General features: G+C 42.6%; 1 protein-coding gene and 1 long non-coding RNA gene across 3 annotated transcripts in view; one reads left to right on the forward strand and one right to left on the reverse strand.

The window, feature by feature from the left end:
- Positions 1-22,046, reverse strand: part of LOC308586695 (uncharacterized protein) — a gene marked incomplete at its 5' end in the record, with an annotated part of 127,554 nt that overhangs the window by 102,621 nt on the left and 2,887 nt on the right. The window lies entirely within an intron of this gene.
- Positions 15,115-18,852, forward strand: LOC308586712. Its single transcript, XR_014008035.1, has 2 exons — positions 15,115-17,656; positions 17,690-18,852. It is a non-coding gene; the product is annotated as an uncharacterized lncRNA (long non-coding RNA).

Raw genomic sequence — 22,046 nt, forward strand, 5'->3', positions numbered from 1 at the left:
TCCATTCTTCTTACTTGTTAGAGATTTAGAGGGTGCTTTCCGTGGACATGAGCTTTTTAACCAAGGCCACATTGCTTTGAGCTTTCTAGAGCTGCTTGTAGGCCAGCTGAAACTGGCATTGGCAAAAGTAAGCTGCTTTCAAAAAGTTGCTTTCCCCCCCTCGCTACAGCAATTGTGAGTTTGAGGGAAATTATTGAAGAAGATGAAAACTTGCATTTATCTGAAGATGCACTCCCCCCCCCCCCAGCGTCAGAAGAGCTGACATGTTGGCATTACCAGGGAATAAATGCTTTTATAAAGCATCTTGGCAAAGTATTAGGGGTGTTTTTTGTTCAGTGCCTAGCAGACCACTCAGAATCCACCCCCCCCCAACGCATTCTTTAACTTGCACAAGGTTAGGAAAATGCAGTGTAGCAGCATGGTATCACGTATATAGAAAATACAAATATTTGGTCCTGGTGGCTGCAGTTGATTATAGCACAGAATCTAATAAGGGAAGTTAGTTTGGTTACCGTGACTTTCAGTTTATTTTGATGACTTTAGGGTGGGGGCATTTTCAAGAGAAACCCAAAGTCATCTGGGTCACTTATATCTCCATAAATGCTGCTGACAAGTGCCAGAGTCAGTCTTGCGGAATGGAGACAAATTCTAGAAGAAAGGTGATGTTAGTCAGCAGTATTAAGAGCAGAAGACCTTTAGTGCTACTAAGGAACAGGGGCGCCGACTTATAAAAAATATTGGGGGGGGGGCCATGCTGGTCAAGGAAGGCTCCCCTCCTCCAAAGCAGACCCGATCCAGGCGGCTCCATAAAGCTCCTGGAGAGAGGCGGGGGGGGGCGGAGAGACAATGCCAAAACTCAGGGGGCTCCTTGAGCCAATTGCCAGAGATGAGTCCCGCAGGGGGAGGCAGGGTCCTCTATAGCCCACCCCAGCTGCCCTTCTTGTATCTACAGCCAGTTTGGCAGGGGGCGGTGGAAGGGTCTGGAAGGAGCGGGGACCACCGTGGAGCACACATACCGGGAGCTGGAGAGGCGAGGCCCAGCTGAGAAGGGGCCAGCCCGGAAGGCGCAGCTTCACAGCCGAAGCTGTCCTCAGCTTGGGGAGCTGGAGAAGCTGTCGGGTCAGGGCCCTGGCGCAGGCCTAGCCGCTCCCGCGACGCCTCTTTGCTCCCGGGATTGGGGCCGCCAGCTCAGCGCTTGAGCCGAGGGAGCCCCCAGGCAGGCCTGCGAGCAAAGGCAGAGCTGCCAGGCGGTGGCCGCTTCTGCAAGGCGGCCGGAGAAGCGGGGACCCCCTCCCCGCGTCCCCCCCACTCGCTCCCCCCTCTGAAACTTTGTTAACACTTCCACGCTGAGCCTCTGACAATAGGGGCGGGCCGAGGGCACGACGCGGCTGGGCCCTCTGGACTCGCGCCCCCCCCCAGATGTTGTGCCCGGTGCGGCAAAGCATAATATAACTAATAATTTTCTTAAATTATTGGGGGGGGCAGAGCCCCCCCAAACAAATTTTTGAGGGGGCTCGGGCCCCCTCAGGCCCCATGGAGTCGGCGCCTATGCTAAGGAAACCATGTTGTTGGTTGTGATATGAGCTCTTATTGTATGAAGGCTTCATTTAATGACGATTAGACTTCTTGTCTATAAAAACAAGGTGCCTTAATCAACAGACTTCAGGTGCCTCTGAAAGCTTTATTTTCTTAATATTTTGTTTTTTTTCTGTGGGGGAACTGAATAGATGGTTCCGTCACTTAGCCATATTTTGAGTTACTATTTGTATAAACAGGATCTATCTTGTATTCTAAATCTAGTTTCTGTCATTTTGACAGTGGTTTATTCCTATTTGCAGTTATGTCACATAGTTGAGCTTCCTGATTATAGGAAAGGGTACATTATATACAATTTCATTGCTATAATTTTTAGTAATTAAACCTCATCAAACTAATAAAATAGTAGAAGTCTTATAAAATATTTAATATTGCAGATATTTAGGATACAACCTACCCATATTTTATCACTGATAAAACTCACTGATTTTGGGAGAGGCAGCATTAAGCCAGTTGTTGTTGTTGTTGTTTAGTCGTTTAGTTGTGTCCAACTCTTCGTGACCCCATAGACCAGAACACGCCAGGCACTCCTGTCTTCCACTGCCTCCCGCAACCTGGTCAGACTCATGTTTGTAGCTTCGAGAACACTGTCCAACCATCTCGTCCTCTGTCGTCCCCTTCTCCTTGTGCCCTCCATCTTTCCCAGCATCAGGGTCTTTTCCAGGGAGTCTTCTCTTCTCATGAGGTGGCCAAAATATTGGAGCCTCGGCTTCATGATCTGTCCTTCCAATGAGCACTCAGGGCTGATTTCCTTAAGAATGGATACGTTTGATCTTCTTGCAGTCCATGGGACTCTCAAGAGTCTCCTCCAGCACCATAATTCAAAAGCATCAATTCTTCGGCGATCAGCCTTCTTGATGGTCCAGCTCTCACTTCCATACATCACTACTGGGAAAACCATGGCTTTAACTATACGGACCTTTGTTGGTAAGGTGATGTCTCTGCTTTTTAAGATGCTGTCTAGGTTTGCCATCGCCTTTCTCCCAAGGAGTAGGCATCTTTTAATTTCATGACTGCTGTCACCATCTGCAGTGATCATGGAGCCCAAGAAAGTAAAATCTCTCACTGCCTCCATTTCCTCCCCTTCTATTTGCCAGGAGGTGATGGGACCAGTGGCCATGATCTTCGTTTTTTTTGATGTTGAGCTTCAGACCATATTTTGCGCTCTCCTCTTTCACCCTCATTAAAAGGTTCTTTAATTCCTCCTGACTTTCTGCCATCAAGGTTGTGTCATCTGCATATCTGAGGTTGTTGATATTTCTTCCGGCGATCTTAATTCCGGCTTGGGATTGATCTAGCCCAGCGTTTCGCATGATGAATTCTGCATATAAGTTAAATAAGCAGGGAGACAATATACAGCCTTGCCGTACTCCTTTCCCAATTTTGAACCAATCAGTTGTTCCATATCCAATTCTAACTGTAGCTTCTTGTCCCACATAGAGATTTCTCAGGAGACAGATGGGGTGATCAGGCACTCCCATTTCTTTAAGAACTTAAGCCAGTTAGCAAGTTCCAAATTAAAAAAAACATTAAGCCACATTATAAGAGTATAAAACATTGCAGACAAAAAAACCCTAAAGGTAATAGTGACTTAGTTAAGGGACATGTTTTCATTCTCTGAATGTTTCTGACTTGCTATTTTTGACAGTGATTGTTTCCTATTCACACTACTTTTAATAAGAGAGTAGGCTAGTTGTCTGCAAGGAACCCTAATTTTAAAAACAGGAGCTCTTTAATCGTTTATGAAGCTAGTAAACCTCTATATATCACTATGTGTGCTAGATTTTCAGAATGATTTCCTAACAGTACAGTTGGTAGCATTGAAGAGCTATATTTCTGAAGTACTGTAGGTGGTTCTAAAAATCCTATCAGTATTGTGCCAATGTACAGAACGGATGCTGCTGCTGCCTGATAACAACAGCGAGCGTTCCTCAGGACCAGGAAAAATATACAAGGTAGCTACACCACCCTCATTTCACAGAAATTGCTTAAAAGGTACCTGCAAATTTTGCCCTGTAATTTTCTTTCTAAGAGTGCTAGAGGCTTACTTTTTTAAAATGAAAGCTCAGAGTCTGAGGCACTTTCCTGGGGCACCACTGGAAGCCCTCGTGGGCACACTGGGTTGGTGACTGCTGCCTTATAAGAACCAGAAACAAATGATAGTCAGTGCAGTTAGCGTTCACTTTTCTTTATACTGTATAGTCGTACCTTGGTTGTCAAACTTAATCCATTCCAGGAGTCCATTTGACTCCAGAAACGTTTAGAAAACCAAGGCGCAGCTTCCAATTGGCTGCAGGAACTTCCTGCACTCAAACAGAAGCCGCGGAAGCTGTGTCGGACATTCGGCTACTGTAAAATGTTTGCAAATCGGAAAATACAATTCCTGGTTTACAGTGTTCGGGAGCCAAATCGCCCTGAGTACCAAGGCATTCGAGAACCAAGGTATGACTGTACTTTATTTATGAAAGAGTTGTTTTCAGTATGGTCAGCTTTTCAGTGTTTAACGAAAGTAGAGGCTGGCAATAAGGCTGACCAGGATTTTAATATTTTGGGTCCTACACCTTTCAACTGTTGCCTTGCATGGCACCTACCCAAATCTCCAACTTTGTGCACAGCGGTTCCAGAAGCCTTGATATAATTTTGCTTGGTTTTATCTAGTTTTTAGGAAATTTTATTGAATATTATTGTTGTATAGTACTGTATGTTTATTGCTTTTGTGGAAACGAGCTAGATATTTGTTATTATAAATAAATAAGATTATGTGGATAGCTTGGCTGCCTCAGGTTTGGATTATTACATTTCCTCAAATCAGAAACAGTAAATTTTGCCGTAGGCCCCCATCACCATAACTTTTTGGTATAAAAATATATGCATTCAGGTTGGCAGTAGGATACACTGACATTTAATAAAGAGAGAAGTGGTCTTGCGTGAAACCAGCTGCTCAAGACAAAGCAAACACTTGCTTAGTTGATTTCTGTCTCCTGTCCCACGGCTACCAGCACTTCAGCCTTGGCCGTTTTGTTCCAGGACAAATAACAAAGCCAGAGGAATCAAAAACAAATCATGTGAAAAGCACTTGGGGGGGGGGATGTTACCATGGCAATAAGAAAGTCAAGTATTATTTTTCTCATGAGATATTGTAAGGTTGTAGTTTCAGTTCCGAAATTAGTTTCATTTCTTTCTCCCCTTGCCCAATAGTGTTTAACTGTATTATTATCATTATTTATTTTATTTACTAAATTTGTATACCACCTTTCATTCTAGGATCCAAGGGCAGTTCACAACAAAAAAATAAAAAAATGAGAACACAGATTGCATAATAAAACAAAAATCAATAACCCTCCTCCCACAAACACATTTAAAATGCCATATAATATTAACCATTCAAAGGCCTGGTTAACAGAGAAATGTTTTCGCTTGATGCCTAAAGGTATGTAATGAAGGTGTCAGGTGAGCCTCCCTGGGGAGAACATTCCACAAACCACCACAAAATGCCCATTCTTGTGTTGGTACCCTCCAGACCTCTCGTGGAGGAGGCACACGACAAAGAGCCTCAGATGATGATTGCAGGGTCTGGGTAATTTCATATGGAGAGAGGCAGTCCTTGAAGTACCGTAGATTCTGGTGTATTAGGCAACTGGGCGTATAAGACGCCCCCCCCCCCCAAATTGGCAGCTGCCAATTTGGGGAGGTCGTCTTATATGCTTCAGCAGTGGGTGGTGGGCTCCACTCCATGCCAGAGGAAGCCACCCAGTGAAGCCGGCTTAGCATTGCTGGGCAACTTCGCCGGGCAGCTTCCTCCTGGCACGGAGCGGAGCCCGCCCCCCATTCCAGCCATACCTGGCATATGACGACTCCTGACTTTTTAACCCCTTTTCCGGGGTTAAAAAGTCGTCTTATACGCCGGAATCTATGGTATTGTGGTCCTGAGCCATTTGAGGCTTTATAGCTCAAAACCAACAGTTTGAATTGTGCCTGAAAACTAATTGACAGTCCATGCAGTCCTAATCTGTCCCGATTGCCAAGTGCCAGGAACACACACTCTAGATTGCTCCCACCTCCCAATTGGACAGAGAGCCTGGAGAGAGAGATGGAATCTTTCTAGACTACAATAATTCCCCCTTTCTGACCCTCAGGTCTGCCCTGCTGCTGCACTGAATACCCAGCCAGGTGAGCACAGTTGGGTGAGACCAACATCACCCTGTTTGCCCACCCAGATCTCTCTGATACAGACCAGATCGGCAAAGACAGTCAGATCCTGGATGAGGGAGGCCTTACTCAGAACCAACCTGGCATTCAGCAACAGCAGAGGCAGACCTGAGAGCAGGTTGATAGGACATTTGCAATTCCCCAGGTTGGAGGAAGGGCAGGTGTATGGCACGGTCACTCACTGCTTGTACCATGTGCCCTTACCTGGCCTGCCCCAACCCCATCCCTACCCCATGCCTTCCCTTGCCCAGAACCACTGCAATTGGGGTGTTTAAGCGTATTAATTCTGTTGCTTCCAAAACAGCTCTGGGAGATATTACTTGGTCTTGATGCTCATGTCGAAGGATCTGTAGCGTGTGCACCTGCATTGCCAGTCTTTATGTGGTGAGTGGGGAGAAAGAAACATGTCATGTATCTGTAGCCTTACTATGACTTCAGCAGAACATTCCTTTTGCCTCATCACATGCAGTGCTACTCAGAAGGAAACTTAGTGCCCTGTGTCTGAAGGATTATTTATTAGGTCTCTGTGCTTGTGCTTCAGTTGAAACTGCCTGTCTTTCAGGAGTAAAATCGTAAATTCGGAGTATGCTCTAGTGCCAGGCTTATGGTAGGAAGAGTTTCCATGCTCATTAGGAAACTCATTAGGCTCATTTCTTTCCAATACTTTTCACCATGTGGAGAGTTGTAAAGTCCCTGGAGAGGTTAACTGTGTGCCTTATTCTTGTGCTATACTCAAAAGGTACCACACATAAGCAGAACTATTGATAGAGCTGCTTTCTGCATGCATGATTGTGTGTGTATTACCAAAAATAAGTGCAGTTAACTTTTCAAGGCATGCATCTGTTTATGTGGTGAGCAGCATCCTAGCAAAATGCACCTAGAATCATAGAATCATAGAGTTGGAAGAGACCACAAGGGCCATCGAGTCCAACCCCCTGGCAAGCAGGAAACACCATCAGAGCACTTCTGACATATGGTTGTCAAGCCTCTGCTTAAAGACCTCCAAAGAAGGAGACTCCACCACACTCCTTGGCAGCAAATTCCACTGTTGAACAGCTCTTACTGTCAGAAAGTTCTTCCTAATCTTTAGGTGGAATCTTCTTTCTTGTAGTTTGGATCCATTGCTCTGTGTCCGCTTCTCTGGAGCAGCAGAAAACAACCTTTCTCCCTCCTCTATGTGACATCCTTTTATATATTTGAACATGGCTATCATATCACCCCTTAACCACCTCTTCTCCAGGCTAAACATGCCCAGCTCCCTTAGCCGTTCCTCATAAGGCATCGTTTCCAGGCCTTTGACCATTTTGGTTGCCCTCCTCTGGACACGTTCCAGTTTGTCAGTGTCCTTCTTGAATTGTGGTGCCCAGAACTGGACACAGTACTCCAGGTGAGGTCTGACCAGAGCAGAATACAGTGGCACTATTACTTCCCTTGATCTAGATGCTATACTCCTATTGATGCAGCCCAGAATTGCATTGGCTTTTTTAGCTGCCGCGTCACACTGTTGGCTCATGTCAAATTTGTGGTCAACCAAGACTCCTAGATCCTTTTCACATGTACTGCTCTCAAGCCAGGTGTCACCCATCTTGTATTTGTGCCTCTCATTTTTTTTGCCCAAGTGCAATACTTTAAATTTCTCCCTGTTAAAATTCATCTTGTTTGTTTTGGCCCAGTTCTCTAATCTGTCAAGGTCGTTTTGAAGTGCGATCCTGTCCTCTGGGGTGTTATCCACCCCTCCCAGTTTGGTGTCATCTGCAAATTTGATCAGGATGCCCTTGAGTCCATCATCCAAGTCGTTGATAAAGATGTTGAATAAGACCGGGCCCAAGACAGAACCCTGTGGCACCCCACTAGTCACTCTTCTCCAGGATGAAGAGGAACCATTGATGAGCACCCTTTGGGTTCGGTCAGTCAGCCAGTTACAAATCCACTGAGTGGTAGCATAGTCAAGACCGCATTTTACCAGCTTCTTTACAAGAATATCATGGGGCACCTTGTCAAATGCCTTGCTGAAATCAAGGTAGGCTACATCCACTGCGTTCCCTTCATCTACCAGGCTTGTAATTCTGTCAAAAAATGAGATCAGGTTAGTCTGACATGACTTATTTTTCAGAAATCCATGCTGATTATTGGTGATCACAGCATTCCTTTCTAGGTGCTCACAGACTGTTTTCTTAATGATCTGCTCCAGAATCTTCCCTGGTATTGATGTCAGACTGACTGGGCGGTAATTATTTGGGTCCTCTCTTTTCCCCTTTTTGAAAATAGGGACAACATTTGCCCTCCTCCAGTCTGACTGGACTTCGCCTGTTCTCCAGGAATTCTCAAAGATGACTTCCAGTGGTTCTGAGATCACATCTGCCAGTTCTTTTAATACTCTTGGATGCAGTTCATCTGGCCCTGGAGACTTGAATACATCTAAATTAGCCAAGTATTCTTGTACTATCTCCTTAGTTATTCTGGGCTGTGTTTCCTTTGCTGAATCATTTGCTTCAAATTCTTCAGGTCGGGCATTGTTTTCTTTATCGGAGAAGACTGAGGCAAAGAGGAGTTCAGCCCTTTCTGTGTCCCCTGTTTGCATTTCACCATCTTCTCCTCTGAGTGACCTCACTGTTTCTTTGTTCTTCCTTTTGCTACAAACATACCCATAAAAGCCTTTTTTGTTACTTTTAACCTCTCTAGCAAGCCTGAGTTCATTCTGTGCTTTAGCTTTTCTGACTTTGTGTCTACACGTGCTGGCTATTTGTTTGAATTCCTCTTTGGTGGTTTCCCCCCTTTTCCATTTTTTGTACACATCCTTTTTAATCTTAACTCAGTTAAAAGTTCTTTAGATAGCCACCCTGACTTCTTTAGGCACCTTCCATGTTTCCATCTCATTGGTATTGCCTGACGTTGTGCTTTTACTATCTCCCTCTTAACAAACTCCCAGCCATCATGAACTCCCTTTCCTTTTAGTATTACTGTCCATGGGATCTCACCCAGCACTTCCCTAAGTTTTATGAAGGCGGCTTTCTTAAAGTCAAGAAATTGAGTCCTAGTGTGCTTGGCTGCTCCTTTCCGCTGTATAGTAAACTTCAGAAGAGCATGATCACTCGCGCCTAATGATCCTTCCACTTCTACCCCACTAACCAGGTCATCAACATTGGTTAGGACCAGATCTAAAATGGCTGTTCCTCTTGTTGCTTCTCCCACTTTCTGGACAATGAAGTTGTCTGCAAGGCCAGTGAGGAACCTGCAGCACTACAAAAAGTTGAGTGTTTATATGTAGTACATTTATTCCCCTCCCCAAGTGCTTAATATACATCTTACATTGAAAAGGCACACCGAATCCAAACAGTGCTGATGTTCTACATCATAGAGGGGTATATCACAGAAATGTACCATGTGACATCTTAGGCTATAATCCTATGTACACATGCCTGAGAGTGATCCCTATAGAACTGGATGTAGCTTACTTTTAATATGCATGGATAGAAATGCTCTGTTAACGAGTTAAACATATTTATTTGTCCTGACCGCAGCAATATTGTATTGATGCTGAGTTTTTGAATGAAATATACTTAGTAAGACCAAAACTAATGATAAAAAGTGAAAAGCTAATTAAAACTGACATGTCTGGCCTTGAAGGGTGTTCTATTGCTTTTGCTACCTGCGTGGTGGAAAAAGAAGCAATTGCAGGTTCTTTTTTTAACACTGATAATGCAGTCATATAACATCATTTGGAATGGCAAGCAGGCAGTCTATATCAGTTTTTTTACTCAGCAGTATTTTTACTGCTGATAGTCACTGCTGTTCCTAGTGACTAAATCAAATACTCTTCTTAAAGCTCTACTTTCAAGCCTATTCTGTGAGCTTCCAGAACTGTTTCTTGTATAATTGTAACCAATTTTCTTGACACACCTCTTTCTGGTTGCCAAGTAACCAGTCATATTGCTAGGAATTCATATTGCTATCGTATCCTCATTTCTGTTTCTCCCCCCACCCCACCTCTATTTAATTTTCTGCTTAAATTAATCAATTTTATAAAGCAGAAACATCTAGGTTTGTCCTTGTGAACACAAGACACTGATATAATATATGTAAGAACAACAGCTGATGATTAAGGATATGATTTTAGGTGACGTGTGTGTTGTAATCAGCTAAACAGGCCCCTTGCTATGAGAATTCAGGTTGCTACGGTTACCTATAGAAACTAGGACTTTGGGTTAACTCAGGACATCGATGCACAAAGCTCAGTATCTCACGTCCCTCTACACCAGCACAGATAACGTGTCATTGCCTCTGTATCTGACTCCAGTACATCATTTATAGGTTAGCTTTCTGAAAATTACTACATAGAATTAATCATATAACAGTTTGCAACAGAACAGAACTGGGATCAGCTTTAAACAAAAACAAAAAGGGTCTGGACTGACCAACTGAAGTACTTGTATTCTTAAAGCCAAGTCTCTGCTGCTTTAGTGTTCGGCTGTGTACACCTTACCATTTACTCCAGTGCAATTCCACTGCTAGTTTTTGAAGCCACATGACATTGGCCACAATCCATCTGTACGCCGTAGTTTCCTGAGAAGTAGTGCTGATTGATAATGTTTTCTCCCAAACCAGCTTCCAGCTGATTTGAAAACGTAAGCCCTAGTTAAGGTGTGTACATTTTTGTGTGCCTCCTCCACGAGAGGTCTGGAAGGTGGCAACACAAGAATGAACCTTTTCTGCAGTTGCTCCCTATTTGTGGAATGCTCTCTCCAGGCAAAACCTTTCCTCTATAACCAAGCCTTTGGCCTTTAACTATTTGTGGCCTTTTGGAAGAGCACAGGTTACCGTGCATGTGCAAAGGACAACTTCATTGAAAAGGGGTTCTGGGGCAGAGGGTTATAGCTGTAGGGAAACAAATCAGGTTATCAATAATGGTGTGTACAGCAATGTAAACAGTGGGGGGAAACAACCTCACTGTGTTTTAAGCCGCTAATATGTACATGCCCTCAGACTTTGAGATCTGTATCCCAGTATAACAAGCTCTCCCTGGAGGGAGTTCAGGTATCTTATGGGTGGTCTTGATAATGTGATTCACCACAAAACAAGATCACAATAGAATTTTAAACACGTATAAATAAAAACTAATTGAGGCAGTGAGAAATCAAGCAAGGATTAGATTATTTACATGCTACACATTTCTTAATAACTGCACATTGGATTTCAACATCTTTCCGATTAATTAGTTAATCTAAAATCAGTATGTCAAAAATGAGTTTAGCTTTGCAGTAATAAAAGTAAAATGGAACACATTTTAAAGTAACCATTAATGTAACATTAACAGTTGCATTTTTATCATTGGTTAATTATGTTTATTTGTTTCAGCCACGGGCCATAACAAAATTACAAACAAATTCAGACATAAAATCAGAGGCAGAAGTACAGCAGCAGATAATAAACCAAAAGGGGGAAAATATTAATAGCACCACAGGAATAACTTAAGGTTACCAGACGTCCCCATTTTCCGGGGACACTCCCCGGATTTACAAATCAGTCCCCATACAAAATCCATTGAAGTTGTAAAGTGTCCCCGGATTCATTGAAAAAAATCTGGTAACCTTAGAATAACTGTCCTTGGGGAAATCCAGGTTATATGAAATTACATAATCATCTGGATCAGTGGTTGCCAACCTTTTTGAACCGGTGGACAAATTCTGAATTTTGAAAGAGTGCAGTGGGCACCAATCCCAAACTAGCTGCCATGGAGGTGTAGTACAGTGCAAAATGGCTGCTATGGGGACAAAGCATTACATATAGCATGGCTACCACCGGGGGAATGTTTGAAGAGGAAAAGGTATACTACAGGGGAAGCATAGCCTTGGAAAGAATTACCATTCCATCATAAATATCTAGTGCTGTTAACTGAGGTTTGTATAATAGAGTGTTTGTTTACAACCATTGCTCTTTTTGGAAACTAGTCTTTAATGGCTGATGGTTGCTTGACCTATAAGGTACTGACTCTGGCTGGGACCCAAAAGTGGGCCATGGGCTATTTTGAGGTGGTCCTCAATGCCACAGCCTGACCAGTATCTCCTTATTTGCTTGTCCCACCCTCTAACATGCCATAGCCTTTTGGCTGAACCAATGCCAGCACCAGCAACTCATTGTATGAGCAACAAAGGTGGCTAGGAGACAGAGAAATGCCGTTGGGATGAGGAAAGGAGGGTAACCAACCACCTGTCTCCTTGATCCTTGCCCATCCTGGCTTATAAAAGCTAGCCGGGAAGGGCTGGGCGATGGGCTCTGCGGGGTGGTGAATGCTTCCCTCTGTGAGGGAACATTCCCAGATCCGCTGAAAGAGGCGGTCATTAAACCGCTTCTTAAAAAACCATCTTTAGACCCGGCCAGTATGGCCAACTATCGCCCAGTCTCAAATCTTCCATTCTTGGGCAAGGTGATTGAGCGTGTGGTTGCTGAACAACTCCAGGCACGCCTGGAGGATGCGGACCATTTGGATCCCTTCCAATCAGGGTTCAGGCCTCATCATGGGACTGAAACTGCCTTGGTCGCACTGGTTGATGATCTCCGGCGAGCTAGGGACAAAGGTGAGAGTTGTTTCCTAGTTCTGCTGGATCTCTCAGCGGCCTTTGATACAATCGACCATAACATCCTTCTGGACCGTCTAGAGGGGTTGGGAGCTGGGGGCACTGTTATACAGTGGTTTCGCTCCTTTCTCCTGGGCCGTGTTCAGAAAGTGGTGGTGGGGGATGAGTGTTCAGACCCTTGGGCCCTCACTTGTGGGGTGCCTCAGGGTTCCGTCCTCTCCCCCATGCTTTTTAACATCTATATGAAGCCGCTGGGAGAGATCATCAGGGGGTTTGGGCTGGGTGTTCATCAGTATGCGGATGATACCCAGCTCTACCTTTCTTTCAAATCAGAACCAGTGAAGGCGGTGAAGGTCCTGTGTGAGTGCCTGGAGGCGGTTGGAGGATGGATGGCGGCTAATGGATTGAGGTTGAATCCTGACAAGACAGAAGTACTGTTTTTGGGGGACAGGAGGCGGGCAGGTGTGGAGGACTCCCTGGTCCTGAATGGGGTAACTGTGCCCCTGAAGGACCAGGTGCGTAGCCTGGGAGTCATTTTGGACTCACAGCTGTCCATGGAGGCACAGGTCACTTCTGTATCCAGGGCAGCTGTCTACCAACTCCACCTGGTACGCAGGCTGAGACCCTACCTGCCCGCTGACTGTCTGGCCAGAGTGGTGCATGCTCTAGTTATCTCCCGCTTGGACTACTGCAATGCGCTCTACGTGGGGCTACCTTTGAAGGTGACTCGGAAACTACAGCTAATCCAGAATGCGGCAGCTAGACTGGTGACTGGGGGCGGCCGCCGAGACCACATAACACCGGTCTTGAAAGACCTACATTGGCTCCCAGTACGTTTCCGAGCACAATTCAAAGTGTTGGTGTTGACCTTTAAAGCCCTAAACGGCTTCGGCCCAGTATACCTGAAGGAGCGTCTCCACCCCCATCGTTCTGCCCGGACACTGAGGTCCAGCGCCGAGGGCCTTCTGGCGGTTCCCTCATTGCGAGAAGCGAAGCTACAGGGAACCAGGCAGAGGGCCTTTTCGGTGGTGGCGCCCGCCCTGTGGAATGCCCTCCCATCGGATGTCAAGGTGATGGACAACTACCTGACATTCAGAAAACATCTTAAGGCGGCCCTATTCAGGGAAGCTTTTAATGTATGATATTTTAGTGTTTTTTGGTTTCTGTGGAAGCCGCCCAGAGTGGCTGGGGAGGCCCAGCCAGATGGGCGGGGTACAAATAATAAATTATTATTATTATTATTATTTGAGGAGAAAATATGCTAGAGGAAGTGTTGAAGGAAACTGGTATATGATGATGATGATGATGATGATGATGATGATGATGATGATGATGATTGTAATACATAAACAGGGAAAAGAGAAGGGTATAAGAGAGGAAAGTTGTTATGAGGAGAAATAAGCGAATGTCCCTCAGGGAGGAGAGATAAAGGGAGCTGGCAGTTTGGGCGGGGATGTGGTATGAGAAATAAAGTATAAATTGAGTATGAAGGGGAGATGGAAGAAGAAATTAACAGAGGGAGCTAATGATTTGCAAGACATGGGGGATGGGAAGGGAAAAGTGTAAAAGAAAAAGCCTTCTCCATGTAGAGCCTCTGGATCTGCAAATTCTTCCTATAATAGAAAGGCTGTCACAGTACCCCTACCCAGAGCTCAGTGATTTCCAACTGATCATGTCAAACTCTGCCTCAGTCTGTCATGATTTTGTGACAGGACCTGCTCCTACACCACCATTTTGTGATTGGTGGGCCTCATTAATTTCTGACTGTCTTGGTTGGGCGCTAGGGGTACAAAATTTGAGAATCCCTGTTACAAGGTTCAAAATTCAAATAACTGCCAGATGGGTGCAATCAACCACACATTTAATCAAGAACTCACACACCATGGTGTGAAATAAAACTTTTTCATAATATTTTTTTATTTATACCCTCCCATCTGACTGGGTTGCCCCAGCCACTCTGAGCAGCTAAGTTATCCTTCCCATTTAACTGTTCATAGTCTGATCCAGCATTTCTCAGCCTTGGGTCTCCAGATGTTGTTGGACTACAACTCCCATCATCCTTGACCATTGGTCCTGCTAGCTAAGAATGATGGGAATTGTAGTTCAGCAACATCTGGGGACTCAACTTCAGAAAGGTGGGTCCAATCGCTAAGTGAATCCCAACAGATTTTATTTTTCCACCCTAAATATTATTTCACCACCGGAGGGTGATAAGAGGAATAACAAATAAAGATGGGTTTGGCTCCAGGGTATTGATTTATATCATTTATTAATAATAGTGCAGCAATCTCTTCTGTCTCAGGCACAGCAGCTTTATATTGGGGTATACCCTGTGAATGTGAGCTAAATCTACGATGTAAAAGATTTTCCAAGTTGGTTTTGCCGCCATGTGGATGACTTCATACAAGACTTAACAACTGTATATGTATTTGTCTTGGAAGGCAGCACTTTATGTTTGGTAATTATTTTCAAATTTTTCAATAACATTTGTAAAAACAAAATGTGGCGGAGAAAATTATATGTTGTAATCTTTTAAATCCCAGTAGAAATGCTAATTACTCCTCTGCTTTTCCAGCATAAGCATTAAAGCCCCTTTCCAATAAAGTTACTGAATTTAAATAACTATTCTTCATTAGTTAAGTTGCTGAATAGTTAAGTCCTTCCAGATAACAATAACATCACTTGGGATAATATAGACGCTTAACATTATATAATTAAATTATTTCATTTAACCTTTTATAATTAAATTATTTTTTGATGTGTAACTTCATGATCAGAATTTATTAGCCATAATTAATTGTTCACAATCTGTTTTCAGGTCATCAATACACACACACACACACACACACACACACACACACGTCATCAACATAAACACACACACACACACACAAAATCACACAAAATCTGGGCCCTCCATACCCACTTGCAGAAAAAAAATAATCCAGTGAGTTAGGATCTTATCCATTAATAATTGTATAATCTCAGTTTCCTAAAGATAAAGAGCCAAACACAGTATCATATTTCATTAATAAATAAAGACAATCAAACCCTCCCTCCCAACGCATATTGTTGGTGTTCCATTTCTCCAGAACAAAAGCATAACTTTTGCTTATCCACAGAGTTTGGGGGAGTAGAGGGCCAAGTGTAATTCTGAGTTGTTTGGAAAACTATATTTATTTTCTGCTTACAATTGTTTGACTACCGAACAGATGATCATCATCTGAGTCCTTCATTTCCTACTATGCGGCATTTTGTGCCCTTATTGTGCTGTTTGAGAGGACTGAATTTGAAAGTTTTTCATCTGATCTGCTTAGATCCAGAATCTCATAGCCCAGAAAGGTGACTTTGGAAAGAGACAATATGTTATTCCATTGTATAGCTCTGTCAGAAACTTGTGTTCCTTCAGTTAAAATACAAAATCAAGTGAGCTCTAGGGACAAACACTTTTATCTTCCTACCCTGTCCATTCATGAGCTTTCTGTGGGCTCATGAAACAGGAAACCTTGAAAAAGTAGAAGTGTGGCTGTAATTGGGATTATTCTATTTTTAGCCCATGAAGCAAGCCGTCTGCTGTCCTGTCCGTGTCCCAGCAGAGGTGTTACATAACTCTGACTTAATTCTCTGTATCTGCTGCTACATCAACTTCCCCTTTCCTTTGAACTTTGCTTTTAAAACAAAACAAAACACCAGGCCTTTAATTCTTTAAACTCTTTACTTAACAGGGATATTAAGCAATACGTTTACAGCAGCTCCTTAAGGGCATTGGGAAGTTCTGAACAGAAATTAACCAAATGATTTAAGAAACAAAACAAAACTCACACAACCTTGATTATCTAGCAATAACTTCAAATATGTTGGACACTCTAGTACTTTCAAACTAAAAGATTTCTGTAATTTGCTAATTCTAGAGTTGTCACCTGTGTTTATTTAGGGTGAAAGCCTAATCATGATCATGATTGTTCTTTGATATTCTTTTTAAGTGTCATTGTGTTTCCCTTCTTAGTTAATCTGTGAATCTGGATGCTTGTGCTCAAGTTATGGCCTTTGTAGCCTGGCCATTTTCCAGATTCCAAGAATGGATAGTGCATCTGGTTGGTGAGATAAACCCAGGATGTGCTCTTTAACCTACTCTGGATTAACCAGGAGAAAGGGAAAGCAAGGTGTGTAAGGAACAGATGCTGAGCAGCATAGGAGAAATTTAGAAAAGATGTGTAGTGTCATCAGGGCATCATAATGTCTAGGTCAAGCCCGTTTTAGGCTGAGTATATACTGTATACTGTGGGGGTTGGGGGTTTGTTTGGTTTTTTTACTTAAATACATTGTGGCAGATTAGTTCATTATACTAGGCTTGTTGTATATGTACACAGCTGATTTGAGATGAGTGGAGAGCTAAGAACATAAGATGAACCTGCTGAATCAGGCCAATGGCCCATCTGGTCCAACATCCTGTTCTCACAGTGGCCAACCAGATGCCTGTGGAAGTCTGCAAGCTGGACATGAGTGCAACAGCGTTCTGCCTGCCTGCAATTCCCAGGAACTGGTGTTTAGAGGCACAAATCCTTTTGACAGTGGAGGTAGAACATAGCCATTGTGGCTAACAGCTATTGATAGCTTTATCCTCCTCGAAAATGTCTAATCCTCTCCAAAAGCCATCCAAACTAGTGACCATCACATTGTGGGAGAAAATTCCATAGTTTTAACTATGTGCTACATGAATAAGTACTTTCTTTTCTTCTTTCTGAATCTTCCAACAATAGGTAGTCACAGGATTGCAAGAATTGATACTCTAGAAAAAGAATCTTCCTTTTATATATGTATGGCTCCTAGGCGTCCTTGTGAAGCACGTTGCTTTACTTTTTTTCTTTTAAAAAAACAACAACCCAATTATTGTTTTATTATAACTATATGTAACAGTCTATTCAGCATAAATATATATAGTACATGTTAAAAGAGTTCTCAATCAGGTAAATTCGATAACAAGATACTCCAGGATAATCTATATATAAAGGTTAAGCATGGAAAGACATCCTGTTTTGTTTACTTATCTAAATTCTCCATGAAGTAAAGTAAAATAGCCACTAAAGTGCAAAAAAAGGTAAAGAAAGAAATAAGAGGTTAAGGTCTCCCCTTGCCTTGCCCCCAGGTGCTTAGATTGCTCCTAAGACAATGTATTATTTGACCGCATCTCGTACTTCTTTAATTTACTTATTTGTTATTGAACACCAGTTATTTATGAATGAATTATATTGTTGCCTTCTTTTAATAAAGCTCTAGTTAGTTAGTTAGTTAGTTAGTTAGTTAGTTAGTTAGTTAGTAAGTTAGTATTTATTATAAAGTTAGTTTGACCATGTAAGCCAAGTACCAGACTCTTAGTTAGCCAATCCCCAATAAAGGGTGGATTAATCTTATAACTGATAGTTACCAGGGTTGCTGTTGGCAAATAAGTGATCATTGATTTGCCACCAGGGGACATGGCGGCTTTTACATAACCCAAAAGCATAATTAATGGTCCATAGGCAGTTCATAAACAGTCATTATTTTTAGTTTACTTACTATCTGGACCTTGATTTTAGGGCATGCCCAAAATATGAGACATATTGACAGTGCTCATGCGATTACTCAAACAGCTATTTGTAAATATTTGGATTAATCTTTGTGATATGAGGTACCATCTAAAAATCAGCTAGTAAATTTTTTATTTAAGATCCATACAAACCATAAAGGTACTCCAATGTTTTTCATTCTAGGGCGAAAAGTGCTTAATATTCTCACTGCATCTTTGTCCTTGCAGTAGTTTAGCCCCATCTAGGGATGGGCCAATCTGTCAGTTTGGGTTTCTCTCAGTTGCTCATTGCTCCAATTTTTCTGTTCTTCACATTTCCACATTAGATTGCATTTTTTTCAATGTACAAAAAATCCTCATGAATTCATAGGCATTTTCATATTTACAATATTGGATGTAATTTTCCATAATACAAACATTTTTGCAAGGCAGTTTACCATAATATAACACATTTTGTTACATTATTTCCCCTATTATTGTTATGCACATTTTGCATTATGCATTTCTGTGCACATTACTTGGTCGGAGAACTATACTACAAAATTCAGAGTAGTTGAATTTTGAAGGATGGCTAGGATCTGGTTTGCATATTCTCTTTGGAAAGTGTGGATTGGGTAATTCACCTTTAAACTGAGTCAAATTTCTCCCCTAACCGCACCATGTCAGATCACTTTGTGTTGTTAAATCCCACGGTAAGATTCACTGAACATTCATTCCCCTTTGAGGCTATATGTCTTGCCATGCAACTGCAAGGAATGCATGCATGTTGAGAATTGGGGGGGCTGTTTACTTGAAGCAATGGTTTTAAGAGGAAATAAACAGAATTCTAATGTACTAGAAAATGGATTTCAAAATATAATTTATTCTGCAGGTTTCAGAAATATGGTAAAAACAATGGTAAAAACTGTACAAATAATTCTCGTCTCTCCGTCCCCCCAATTTGCATTGCTTCCCCCCACCTCTTTATGTGGACAATATAAGGAATTGCATGCTGCCTACACAAGGATTAAGTGAAGTAGGGCCAAAGAACCCTACTGCATATTGTACCTTCTTTTCTGAATTATTATTTCTTGGACATGTAGCTTATGCTAAGGCCATGATCCTGTGCGCTGTACACACTGGGACTTCTATATGAAGAAACATGAATTGGACATGAAGAGGTTAGCTTCCCTGGGAACATGCCTCATAGCATGTGCTTGTGTCTTGATCTTGTATTTTTGTTTTTCTTGTGCTTTTCTCTTGTATTTATTCCATGACTAATGAAGCACAGAATGTCAAGCGTAGAGAAAGGCTATTTATGGGCTACCAGTGCAATCCCTGCAACTTCCAGTTATGTTGTCAAGTGTACCTTCATGTTACAAGGCATCCCTGTGGTCTCTATTCTTAGCAGCTAATCATGGAAATAATTCTCTTCAGCATTACTGGCTTCTTGGCTTCAGAGGTTCGCCAGCTCTCCTGGCTTACAGAGGCGATCAGCTTCCTGTCATTTGCCCCACCTGCAGAGAGTAACGGTACTAGATATCGTATCACTGCCCACCCCAGTATCTTTAAAGAGGCTCCCGTTTCTGATGCTGTCACACACCCATCATACTAATATTAAAGGTGATTACAGATGGTCTATGTTTTATGGTTAAAATGAAATGTAGAGCAGTAATATCCTATGATGCCACAGAACACGACTGAAACCCTCAATTAATTCCTTGCGTGTGATTGCATAATTGTCTCTTTAAAATGGAGGCATAGGGTGCTGCATTGTCTCATCAATGCTAGGACTTTGTGTTCCCTATATTAATGCCTGCTGTTTAGTTCCACTCCTCAGTTTTATCGCTGTTTGTTCCTCTGTGTGCAGTTACTTGTACTTGCTAAAATAAGTGTGCAAGCATTTTTACAGCAATCCAATATGCATGCTTTGTAAAACTCACTGTCAACATACTGAAAATGAATTCAATACTGCCAGATAACTTGCGGGAATAATAGGGAATAATTGAATAATAGGGACCAGGCCTTAGAAAAATGCTTAATGTGAAAGGTAGATCAAAGTACTTTGGAGTTTGTATCTCATTAAGTCAGCATTTGTCTGACTGTCTTAAAGTGTCACTTTTAGTGGTATGGACTGAAGACAACATTCAGTCTGAAATCCCTTTAGTGCTCTAACTGTTTTAGAGGAGAGCGCCTCCACTTCAGCCTGAAGCAAAACCTGGTCTCGGAAGTACCAGAGCTTTGCAGCTCCCTATTTAGTATCACGAGGAAATGGCTGGTGGGTGGAAGAGATGACTCCTCACCAAGGACCTTTAGGAAAATGGGGGAGCCTTAACCCCCGTTAGATTTCTTTGAGCCTGTAGAAAGCTAGCAGGGCAGGGTCAAGTGGACCTCCCAAATTCCAAAAAAAATTGTTGCTTCTGTAGAAACCGCTCTGTTCAATGTGTCTCACGTCCCAGCAGACTTGGGAATGGAATGGTGTGCAAAAGAGCCTCTGAAGATGATTTCAGTGCCAGGGTAAGCTCATACCCTGGGCCAGGTTCAGGGTGCTGTTATTCGTATGCAAAGCCCTTAATAACTTAGGACCAGTTTACCTACAAGATTACCTGACCCCGCATGTGCCCACTTGATTGCTTCGATCAGTGGAATTGGCACTACTACAGGTGCCACATAATACCCATTCCAGCAGCTGGATCTTGGTGACATAAGTTCCTTCTTCACCTGATTTGCTGCTTGGTGAGCTAGCTGCATATGAACCAGTTCTGCTTTGTAGTCAATGAGGAAGAAGCCTGTTCCATACCTGATTTCAAAGTGGATCATGCAGCAAAGAGCATCTGTTTTAGCATTTGGTTTCCTTGTTGTGGTTTGGTCGTTCTGCTAGTAATGCTAGTTTCACTATTTGTACAGGGTCAAAACATAATGCATTTATTCTGTCTTTCCTCATAACTAATGGTTCTTTCTATCGTGTGCCCTCTATCCCTTCCAACGCTACTAATTCTTGTGGCTGCACACAAAATAAGACTCGTAATTTTAGTCCCTGTTTAGTAGTGTTGAAGATAAAGTTTTTAACAATTTGAGGGATACAACTTTCGTGCTCCCCCCCCCCCGCCCCCAATATTCAGTAAGAGATTTTATGGCTTTAACAAGGACCTGACCAACCCCCCATTGCCATCTTGAAAGCTGGAGCTTGTTTTCCTCATTTAACTCCAGCAGTAAAGTACTTTTTAAATGCTTGCAGTGTTGGCATTAGACTACTCCTGTTCCTCTTGGCTTTGCCCCCATGCTGGGAAGAAAAGTAGGCCTTTTTCTTTTAAGGGTTGAACAGAAGAGATTGCCTTTTAAAACACCACCCTACTATTTTTGCTCAGTAGAACAAAAGCAGCCATACCCCACAACTGTCTGCACTGTCTCTTTTTTGAGGCTTCTCGACGGAAACAGTGATAAACTATTTCTGGCTCTTTGAGCAGTAATTTAATACCAAACTACTGCTGGTCAAATGTGAACTTTAGTCACAGGGACACATTCAGTTGTAGGTTTAGCAGTAAACTGATGTATACTTCCAGCATGAACCTGCCCTCACTTGGATGCTCAAAATAATCTGGGTGAGTGATAGACATTGCATGTCTGTTTAAACATCTTTTTTTGTAAATATCGTTCACCAATGCTGTTGCTGGCATTCTCCCATGTTACAGCTCAAGGGAACACTGTAGTGCCTTTTACCCTGTAATTTGTACATTACAGGTTGCATTCTAGTTATAAATAAAGAAATATGTGGGCATGGTTCAATTTTGGGAACAGTTTGTACTCGTAACACATGTGAAGGCAGGCAGTCGTATTGTGAAGCATCCTCTGATGTGCTTCCTCAAATGGAGTGTCCAGGAAGTTCTTGCTGCTCCAATCCCTGTGGAAAGCTGCTAACTGTGAAATGAGCTTCAAATGGGTCCACACCAGTTTTCAGGTTACGGGATTCAAACCCTGTAGGCATCTTGTGTACAGTTCTGGCTTTTCCAAGCAAAGAAAGCTAAGCACAGTCTCTTCATAGCAGGAACAATGTTGCCTTTCAAATTCTTACTGCTGTTGTACTGTCTTAAAATGGTAAAGGACCCCTGACAGTTAAGTCC

This window comes from Podarcis bocagei (assembly GCF_964188305.1).
Source record: "Podarcis bocagei genome assembly, chromosome: 5".
NCBI lineage: Eukaryota > Metazoa > Chordata > Lepidosauria > Squamata > Lacertidae > Podarcis > Podarcis bocagei.